This window comes from Macaca fascicularis, chromosome 1 (genome assembly GCF_037993035.2).
Source record: "Macaca fascicularis isolate 582-1 chromosome 1, T2T-MFA8v1.1".
Lineage (NCBI taxonomy): Eukaryota > Metazoa > Chordata > Mammalia > Primates > Cercopithecidae > Macaca > Macaca fascicularis.
The window spans coordinates 203,532,857-203,544,259 of NC_088375.1; the positions used below are offsets into that span (position 1 = coordinate 203,532,857).

General features: G+C 42.2%; 1 pseudogene; it reads left to right on the forward strand.

Annotated features, from left to right (window-relative positions):
• Positions 1-3,264: 3,264 nt before the first annotated feature.
• Positions 3,265-6,643, forward strand: LOC102141755 (elongation factor 1-alpha 1-like; annotated as a pseudogene).
• Positions 6,644-11,403: the final 4,760 nt, after the last annotated feature.

Sequence of the window (11,403 nt, forward strand, 5' to 3'; positions counted from 1 at the left end):
AAACAAAGCTGATAGCAAAGACTGGAACATGTCACCAATCACCAAAGAAGGTGAAAGGGACAGAGAAGTGGTGCTGGGACAACAGGTAAACAGTTTGGAAAGTAAAGTCTGTTTGGAACCTCACTTAACAGAATAAAGGTGAAATGGTTTAAAAAATTAAATAAATAAATGTATATATGATCATATGATTCCGTTTATATAAAATATCCAGAACACACAAATCCACACAGATAGAGAATAGATCTGTGGTTGCCTATGGCTGGGGAAAGGGGAGAGAGGAATGGGGAGGGCCTGCTAATGGGGACAGGGTTTCCTTTTGCGTTGGTAAAAATAGTCTGCAATTAGATAGAGATGATGGTTGCTCAACTTGGCAAACATGCTAAAAACCACTGAATTGTATGCTTTGAAAGGTCAAATTTTATGGTATATGAATCATATCTCAACAAAGTTGTTTAAAAAACACAGATTATCCAATCTCTGCATCCATCCAGGGAGGTCCAGGATCACCAGTTATTCTCTTATTAAAAAGTTAAATATATATATTTATATAAAAATATATATGTATTATATACAATATATATAAAACATTAGTTTTATATATATATATATATATATATATATATATATTTTTTTTTTTTTTTTTTCTTTTGAGACAGAGTCTTGCTCAGTCGCCCAGGCTGGAGTGCAATGGCATGATCTCGGCTCACCATAACCTCCGCCTCCTTGGTTCAAGCGATTCTCCTGTCTCAGCCTCCTGAGTACCTGGGATTATAGGCACCCGCCACCACACCCAGCTAATTTTTTGTATTTTAGTAGAGACAGGGTTTCACCGTATTGCCCAGGCTGATCTCGAACTCCTGAGCTCAGGCAATCTACCTACCTCCGCCTCCTGAAGGGCTAGGATTCCAGGCGTGAGCCACTGCACCAGGCCAAAAAGTTAAACATATATATTTTTAAACAAGCCTTTTAAAAATCTTTTAAAAATCAGCCGGGCGCAGTGGCACATGCCTGTAATCCCAGCACCTTGGGAAGCCGAGGAGGGCAGATCACTTGAGGCCAGGAGTTTGAGACCAGCCTGTCCAACATGGCGAAATCCCATCTCTACTAAAAATACAAAAAATTAGCCAGGCATGGTGGCACACGCCTATAGTCCCAACTACTCGAGGAGCTAAGGCAGAAGAATTGCTTGAACCCAGGGAACAGAGGTGGCAGTGAGCAGAGATCACGCCACCACATTCCAGCCTGGGTGACAGAACAAGACATTGTCTCAAAGAAAACAAAAATCTTTAAAAAAGAGAATTGACGGCTGGGCGCGGTGGCTTATGCCTGTAATTCCACCACTTTGGGAGGCCAAGGTGAGTGGATCACATTGTCAGGAGATTGAGACCATCCTGCTAACACAGTGAAACCCCGTCTCTACTAAAAATACAAAAAATTAACCGGGCATAGTGGCACGTGCCTGTAGTCCCAGCTACTCGGGAGGCTGAGGCTGGAGAATTGCTTAAACCCAGGAGGCGGAGGTTGCAGTGAGCCAAGATCCCGCCTGCACTCCAGACTGGGTGACAGAGCAATACTCCGTCTCAAAAAAAGAGAGAATCTACTAAAGTATATTTAAAAGAGTTACTTTCTAAGCTTGGATGTGACACAAGAGATCACACTTGTGAAAGATCAACAGGCTTGGGGGCACCTGATTTATAACTTGTGTATATTCATAAATATAAACCTCAGCTCTTCCTGGGAGTTAAAACACCTGGGGATTAACTAACAGGATAGTGTGGCCTGAATAAGTCATTCAGGTTTTTGTTCCCTTGACTATAAAACCTTAATAAGTAATTTAATGCAGTGATTATGTTCTTCTTCTGAATCCCAGCTTCTAATAAAATTTTGTCACCTTTCCTGATCCTCCATTTCCTTATCTGAAAAATGGAATTAATATATTAGTATTTGATACCAGCATTGTTTTGAGGATTAAATGAGATAATCTAAGTAAACATCTTAGCTTAACCCCTGTTAATTGAAATCCCTGGGGTTAGAGGACTGTTCCTGGCCTCTGATACACATGTTAGCAGGAAGTTCTTAGCAAATGGCTCTGACAGCTGTCTTTCTCAGAGGGCTGTGACCAGCCTGTGCAGAGCTCTGGTGGGTAGCTTTCAGCTCAGTCTTCCTGATTATATTTTCATTTCTTCTGGAACATCACTACAAACAAAGCAACAAGTTTGATCCTATGAACTAAGCATGGAGTTGGAATTCAAGGGTGACTAGCCAACAATGGGGGTTAGACCCTTTAGACCCTGGGATGGCCATGCGAATAAAGTAAAAAATACTTCAGTTTCTCTTTAACTATGCTATTAAAGATATTTATGTGCAATATCTGAAGCTTCACCTTAAGGGAGATATTTCACATAAAGAAGATGCCAATATTATTTTGCCTTAAATGTATAAAAACTATCATCTGTTTTGTAGCAAGAATCAGAAGAAAGATAAACCAAGCCCAAGAAAGATAAACCAAGACAGCAAACATTCTGGCAATAATAAGGTCTATTATACTCCTCCCCCTTGAAATGGGATATGGCCATGTGGCTTGCTTTGGCTGATGAAATGTGAGTAAAGTGATGTTACCGCCAGTAGGAAGCTTTAAGAGCCAGTGTTAATTCACCACACACTCTGTCCCTTTGCAGAAGCAGTCAGCAGCCGGTGGCTACTCTATCAGCCTGGTTCCTAGAGTGAGGATAGCATAGAGCAGGGCCCCCAGCTCTCCCTTCATAGGGATATAGTTTGAGGCAATCACAACCTTATAAGTTTAAGTACTGAAATATGAGGGTTGTTTGTTACTGCAGCATCAGTTAACCCATTCAGCTCAATACATGCCTCCTTTGGAAAAGTTCACTTTACTTACAGAGGACAGTGGGAAGTGATCAGAACTAGACCCAGTAGCCAGGCATGGTGGCGCACACCTGTAATCCCAGCTACTCTGGAGGATGAGGCAGGAGAATCACTTGAACCTGGGAGGTGGAGACTGCAGTGAGCCAAGGTCGCGCGACTACACTCCAGCCTGGGAAATAGAGCAAGACTCCATCTCGAAAAAAATAAATAAATAAAATAACTGGACCCAGGCATTTGTCAGTCAGGAAGCTGCCTGAAGCACTGAGTTTTAAGGAGGATTAAAGCATCATAGGGTGGGGAAAATCTTCAGGACATTATTCTGGGCAAAAATTTCTTGAGCAATACCCCACAAGCCCAGGCAACCAAAGCAAAAATGGGCAAATGGGAAAACAGGTTAAAAAGCTTCTGCACAGCAAAGGATACAATCAGCAAGGTGCAGAGACAACCCACAGAATGGGAAAAATATTTACAAACTATGCATCTGACAAGAGATTAATAACCAGAATACATAAGGATCTCAAACAACTCTATAGGAAAAAAAAATCAAATCTAGTCAAAAAGGGCGAAATATCTGAATAGACATTTCTCAAAAGATGACATACAAATGGCAAACAGACATATGAAAAGGTGCTCAACGTCACTGGTCATCAGAGAAATGCAAATCAAAACTACAATGAGATATCCTCTCACCCCAGTTAAGATGGCTTATATCCAAAAGACAGGCAACAACAAATGCTGACACGGATGTAGAGAAAAGAGAGCCCTGGTACACTGTTGGTGGGAATGTAAACTTATGCAATTACTATGAAGAACAGTTTGGAGGTTCCTCAAAAAACTAAAAATTGAGCTATCACGATCCAGCAATCCCACTGTGGGATATATACCCAAAAGAAAGGAAGTCAGTATATTATTGTATAGCTATCTGCACTCCCACGTTTATTGCAGCATTGTTCACAACAGCCAAGATTTGGAAACAACCTAAGTGTCCAACAGATGAAAGGAAAAAGAAAATGTGGTACATATACACAATGGAGTACTATTTAGCCATAAAAAAGAATGAGATTGTGTCATTTGCAACAACATAGATGGAACTGAAGATCATTATGTTAAGTGAAATAAGCTAGGCACAGAAAGACAAACTCCTCATGTTCTCACTTATTTGTGAGATCTAAACAAAAATAAAAAACAATTGAACTCATGGACATAGAGAGTAAAAGGATGGTTACCAGAGACTGATAAGGGTAATGGAGGACTGGCGGGGGAGGTGGGTATGGTTGATGGGTATAAAAAAATAGTTAGACAAACAACCCCATCAAAAAGTGGGCAAAGGATATGAATGGACGCTTCTCAAAAGAAGACATCTATGCGGCCAAGAAACATGAATAAAAGCTCAACATCACTGATTGTTAGAGAAATGCAAATCAAAACCACAACGAGATACCATCTCACACCAGTCAGAATGGCAATTATTAAAAAGTCAAGAAACAACAGATGCTAGTGAGGCTGTGGAGAAATAGGAATGCTTGTACACTGTTGGTGGGAACGTAAGTTAGTTCAAACATTGAGGAAGATGAATGAGGAGCAAAGTCACATCTTACATGGCGGCAGGCAAGACAGCATGTGCAGGGTAATGCCCCTTTATAAAACCATCAGGTCTCATGAGACTTATTTACTATCATGAGAACAGCATAGGAAAGACCCGCCCCCATGATTCAATTACCTCCCACTGGATCCCTCCCGTGACACGTGGGAATTATGGAATCTATAATTCAAGATGACATTTGGGTGGGGATACAGCCAAATCATATCATAAAGGAAACATTGAAAAGTCACTTGGAGGTAGAGTGGGTCCCTTGAGGGCCTACTTGAGTGATGGCAATGCAGGCTTTCACTCTACTAAATGGGATGTGCAAGGGTGGGGGGGAGCTGGACTGTTCTGAACAGGGGAGGAAGGGCTTCCAGGAACCCCAGAGAAGGCAGAGAACAAGAACACCTAGTGTCACAAATAGTCTCCATGCACTAGATATGTAGAGAACAATAATAAAAGGAAAAAATAAAGACAAAGATCTGCTTCTGAAGTTTTCTCTAAAAGTTTCCTTCAGTTCTAGCCCCATGGAGAGGCTGAAAATACCTGTCTAGCTTTCTTTATCTCAGTCCCACTATTTGAACTACTTGAAGCTTATGTTTATAAATTTCCTTTTAATAATGCCATTATTTATTCTTTTGTTATAAGTCATTTCAGAGGTGAACTCTAGTCTTCTAGAGGCTTCAGAAACACACAATATGCGTTACCTCGGTGTTGTAAAGCCCTACCCACCTGAAACCACTCAAGAATGTCAGAGAAGAACTTTCTTGCAATGGGTGTACTGCCAGAACACAGGTATCATGAAAACCGCTCCTAAAAGCCAAAATGGGAAAGGAAGAAGATGCATGTCAACATTGTCATCATTGGACACACAGATTCAGGGAAGTCCACCACTACTGGCCATCTGATCTCCAAATGTGGCAGAGTTGATAAAAGAACGGTAGAAAAACTTATGTCTTCTCTTGGTCACAGAGGAGGCTGCTGAGATGGAAAAAGGCTCCTTAAAGTAAGCCTGGGTCTTGGACACACTGAAAGCTAAGCAAGAGTGTGATGTCACCATTGATGTCACCATCTCTCCATGGAAAGTTGAGACCAGCGAGTCTACGTGACTACCATTGATGCCCCAAGAGACACAGACTTTATCAAAAATGTCATTACAGGCACATCTTAGGCTGACTGTGCTGTCCTGATTGTTGCTGCCGGTGTTGGTGAATTTGAAGCTGGTGTCTCCAAGAATGAGCAGACTCATGAGTGTGCCCTTCTAACTTACACCCTGGGTGTGAAACAACTAATTGTTGGTGTTAAAACGGATTCCATTGAGCCACCCTACAGCCAGAAAAGACACAAGGAAGTCATTAAGAAAATCAGCACTCACATTAAGAAAATTGACTACAATCCCTATCCCCTAAGTAGTAGCATTTGCGTCAATTTCTGTTTGGAACAGTGAGAGCATGCTGGTGCCAAGGGTTCAGATGCCTGGGTTAAAGGGATGGAAAGTCACCCGTAATGATGGCAATGGCAGTGGAACCATGCTGCCTGAAGCTCTGAATTACATCCTGCCACCAGCTCGTCCTACTGACAAGTCCTTGCATCTGCCTCTCCAGGATGTCTACAGCATTGGTGGTATCGATACCATCCCTAAGGGCTGAGCAGAGGCTGGTGTTCTCAAGCCTGGCACAGTAGTCACCTTTGCTCCAGTCAACAATTGGTTACAATTGAAGGAAAGTTTGTTGAAATGCATCATGAAGCTTTGAGTGAAGCTCTTCCTGAGGACAATGTGGGCTTCAATGTCAAGAATGTGTCTGTCAAAGATGTTCATTGTGGCAATGTTGCTGGTGACAGCATAAATGATCCACCTGTGGAAGCAGTTGACTTCACTGCTCAGGTGATTATCCTGAACCACTCAGGCCAGATCAGTACTGATTGTGGCCCTGTTCTGAATTGTCAGACAGCTCACATTGCTTTTAAGTTTGCTGGACTGAAGAAGACTGATTGCTGTTCTGGTAAGAAGCTGGAAGATTTAAATTCTTAAAATCAGGTGATGCTTCCACCATGGATATGGTTTCTAGCAACTCCATGTGTGTTGAAAGCTTTTCTGACCAGCTCCCCTGAGTCCTTTTGCTGTTTGTTGGTTTCATCAAAGCAGTGGACAAGAAGGGTGCTGGAGGTGGCAAGGTCACCAAGTCTACCCAGAAAGCTTGGAAGGCTAAATGAATATTATCCCTAGTACCTGCCACCCCAGCCTTAATCAGTCATGGAAGAACTGTCTAGAACTGTTTGTTTCAATTGGCCATTTAAGTTTAATAGTACAAGACTAGTTAATGATAATAATGCATCATAAAAGATTCAGAAGGAAAGCAGAATATTTTGTGAATCGTTCTTGTTTTGTATTCGTGTGACAATTTTCAGTAATCAGATGTTTTTGTTTTGGTTTTGGTTTTTTGTTTTGTTCTGTTTTTTGTTTTTTGAGACACAGTTTCACTCTGTTGCCCAGGCTGGAGTACAGTGGCACCATCTCGGCTCACTGCAACCTCCGCCTCCTGGGTTCAAGCAATTCTCCCACCTCAACCTTCTGAGTACCTGGAATTACAGGCACGCCGCTGCACCTGGCAAGTCATTAGTTTTCAAAATCAGTAATTTTTAATGGAGACAACTTGACCAAAAATCTGTCACAGAATTTCGAGACTCATTAAGACAAAGTTTAATGAGAAACCTGTGTCTTATTTTGGTCAACACTGAAACTTTTATAGAAGTGCTTAGGCAAAAGGCTTCATAATCTATTTCTGGTGTTGAGCAGCTGTGAAACCTTATGAGAATATAATTCTGAGTTACCATTTTTTTTCTGGGTTAATTTGAGGATTTTTCCCCCCACCTATTTATTTATTTTTTATTTTTTATTTTTTTGAGACGGAATCTTGCTCTGTTATCCAGGCTGGAGTGCAGTGGTGTGATTGCGGCTCACTGCAACCTCTGCCTGCAAGGTTCAAGCTATTCTTCTCCCTCAGGCTCCTGAGTAGCTGGGATTACAGGCGCACACCAACACGCCCCGCTAATTTTTGTATTTTTAGTAGAAACGGGGTTTTACCATGTTGGCCAAGCTGGTCTCAAACTCCTGACCTCAGGTGATCTGCCCACCTCGACTTCCCAAAGTGCTGGAGTTACAGGCATGAGCCACCATGCCCAGCCTCCACCTATTTCTAAGCAGGAGGAATCTTGCTTCAGGTACCTAGTGAAAAGCTACGGAAGGGCTCTGTTGAATTATGTATTAGTTCGTTGTTATATTGCTATAAAGATTTACAAACAAAGGAGGTTTAATTGACTCACAGTTCCGCATGGCTGAGAAGGCCTCAGGAAACTTACAATCATGGTAGAAGGGGAAGCAGGCACCTTCTTTACAAGACCTCAGGAGAGAGTGTGAGCAGAGAGGAAAGAGCCCCTTATGAAACCATCAGATCTCGTGCAAACTCACTCACTATCATGAGAACGCATGAGGGAACTGCTTCCATTATCCAATCACCTCCCTCTCTCGACACAGATTACAATTGAAGATGAGATTTGGGTGGGAACACAGAGCCAAGCCATATTAGATTGCAACACTGTTGGTTAGTACAGAAATGCAGCATGCTTTTGTTTACCTGTGATTTACTTCAGAAGGCCAAATCCTGTGATACTAAAGGCCATGTGTTACATATAAAATTTCATGTATTTACATCAATATTGAGTAAATTTGTTGAAATCTCAAAAAAAGGAAATGACAGAAAAGAGAGCCAATATTCAAAATTATTTTTAAAATATTGTTATAATGTGATATCACATTATATGATATCAAATTCCACCTTGAAAATTTATGTGAAACTCTTTCTATAGTTTGTCATTTTCACAGTACTACTTGGATGTTATTTAAATATACAATTTTAAAGTCGCCTAGAGCCCTTCTCCTTTTTCTCTTTCAAGATTTCCACATTCTCCAGTAACAATTGTCCTTAGTGTTTTCATTGAAGAATCTCTCATTTTATTTTAGTTTTTGGTGTTGACCTGCTCTAACACCTCAAGGAAAAACCTTTTCTGAAGAAGAACTGTGTAACACAATTCTTACAATACAAAACATGTGATTTTAAAACACTTGCATTTCTAATAACATGAATTATTTGGAGTCATTTTGCATTGTCCTACTTGGGAACCCCCGCCCAGGGCACACAGAGGCGCCACATTCCACTTTTCCAAGGGGTAGTCATGTTTCAAGGTGAAGTTCATCGCCACCCATGGAGTATTTATTCTTGCCAAGGCTGTTCTGCTTAAATCAAATCAAGCTTACAGACATTTATCTCAGTTTGTAGAAGATACGGGAGATGAAGGAACATCAAGTGGAAATAATTAGACCAATTCAGAAAGTGGGATGTTATGCAATTTAACCCTCCCAGCCTCGTAGAAGCAAGCAGAAGGGGAAACCATTCAAGAGAATTCAGACACATGACTAATAACTACAATGTGTGGTTAGTGATTAGAGCATAGTTTGAAAACATCAGCTATACAAGACATTTGGGGGGAAATTGAGGAAATTTGCATTGGAATTTATATGACATTAGGGAATTGCTGTTACTTTTCTGGGGGGGATAATAACCATGTGGTTATGAAGGACAGCGTCCTTTTTTTTAAAGAGATGCTTGCTGAAATAATTAGAGGTTGTGTGACAGGATGTCCTTACTCTGAAATGTTCTTTTTATTTATTTATTTGAGACAAAGTCTCCCCCGTCACCCAGGTTGGAGTGTAATGGTGCGATCTCAGCTCACTGCAACCTTCGCCTTCCGGGTTCAAGCGATTCTCCTGCTTCATCCTCCAGAGTAGCTGGGATTACAGGTACTCACCCCCACACCTGGCTAATTTTTAGTAGAGATGAGGTTTTGCCATGTTGGTGAGGCTGGTCTGGAACTCCTGACCTCACGTGATCCACCCACCTCGGCCTCCCAAAGTGCTGGAATTACAGGCATGAGCCACCACGCCCCAAATAATTCAGACCAGGAGCAGTGGCTCACACCTGTAATCCCAGCACTTTGGGAGGCTGAGGTGGGCGGATCACAAGGTCAGGAGATCGAGACCATCCTGGTGAAACCCCGTCACTACTGAAAATACAAAAAAAAATTAGCTGGGTGTGGTGGCAGGCGCCTGTAGTCCTAGCTACTCGGGAGGCTGAGGCACGAGAATGGCGTGAACCCAGGAGGCGGAGCTTGCAGTGAGCCGAGATCATGCCACTGCACAACAGCCTGGGCGACAGAGCAAGATTCCATCTCAAAAAAAAAAAAAAAAAAAAAAATTCTGTTGATGGGTAGTGGTGATGGGTGCACAACAACATGAATGTACTTAATACCACATAGTAATACACTCAAAAAGGGTTAAAATGGTAAATTTTATGTTATGTATATTTTACCACAGTAAAAAACAAAATACTTGTCCACTTGGGGCTGCTGGGCAGAGACAAGATCTTACTGAGGACAGCCTCTTGTGGACCAGTGACTTGCTGCCTCTGCCTGCCGGACTCTTGGGTTCTTCTTCCCCAACACCAGCCTCAGTTGTTGGTGACAGCAGAAAGGGATTGGGGGAGCCCCATTCCCCATGGATCAAGCCTAGCATGCCATCAAGAATCTGAGTTTGGTGGCTTCCCACCCCATGGTTCAAAATCTCTTGGGATCCCAGATCCAGCAAATCTAATTGCAAATGTTTTGGGGTCAACCAAACAGGGACTGACTCTCCCTCAGTACTAGACCTTACTTTGTTTTCAATTCCAGTGAACCAGAAATCATGAAGCACTTAGAGTCTTTTATTCCCTACTAATTACAATGCAAACTGTTACACACATTTTCTTGCTTTTGTCTGAGGGTGGGATCTGTCAGTTATCAGAGCTGATGTGTAGTCAGTCTGTTTGGCAGTAGGAGCCAACAGGGATTCATTAACCACCACCCATAGCCAACCCCCTACCCTGCAGCAACCAGGCAGCTGGGGAAGATGAGAGTATGGTCACCCCTTTTCATTGTTTCACTCAAGGTAGAAATTCAGAGTCTATGGGGACATTGCAAATTCCTTTAACCTGGACAGGGATACTGATGTGCAAGTTCCTAGAAAGCAGCATGGACATTAACAGAACATTAAGCAAGCATGATGACTAAACCAAAGGGACTTGACGCAGAGCATTTCAACACCACGTAATTAATTACCCAGCAGAAAGACATTTCAGCAAAGGGCCTGGAGACCACATGATTCTACTTCCTCATCATAGGTCTGCAACTGACTTCACAGATGGTGTGCAGCAGCCGTTGCATGAGGTGCTTAAGAATAATCACAATGTTTTAATTCCATCTGCTTCCCCTGGGGAGAGAAATTCTTGACAGTGAAGCCACACAGTACAAGGCAGTCTAGATTATCTTTCCCATTTGCTTCTGACAATGTGAATGTTGACACTGAGTCTGCCATTCTCCAGGGCAAATATCTTTAGTTCGTTTCACAGATGGGTTGACCAAGGTCCAGACATTGTGGGTTGTGCCCAAGATCACAAGCTCAAATTCATGTGTGACGGACAGCAGAGTAAGGGTTGCCTCGGAATCTGATTAACACCCTGTGGCTACTCCCAACTAGGTGTGAAGGAATCTTCCCACTCTCAGTACCCAGTCCTGATTAGGGTTAGAGTGGCATTAGTGGTCCCATGGGCAGGAGTCCTTCCTTTATCCCTTATTCCCCACAGGAAAAATGTTTAATTGATGAGTATCATTGCCATACATGGGTTTGTATTTCTACCACCTATGTAGGTGTCCATAGACAAAGTATTATTTTGTAAAGGGGTGGCCTGCCCCTCCACACCTGTGGGTATATCACGTCAGGTGGTATGAGAGACTGAGAAAAGAAATAAGACACAGAGACAAAGTATAGAGAAACAACAGTGGGC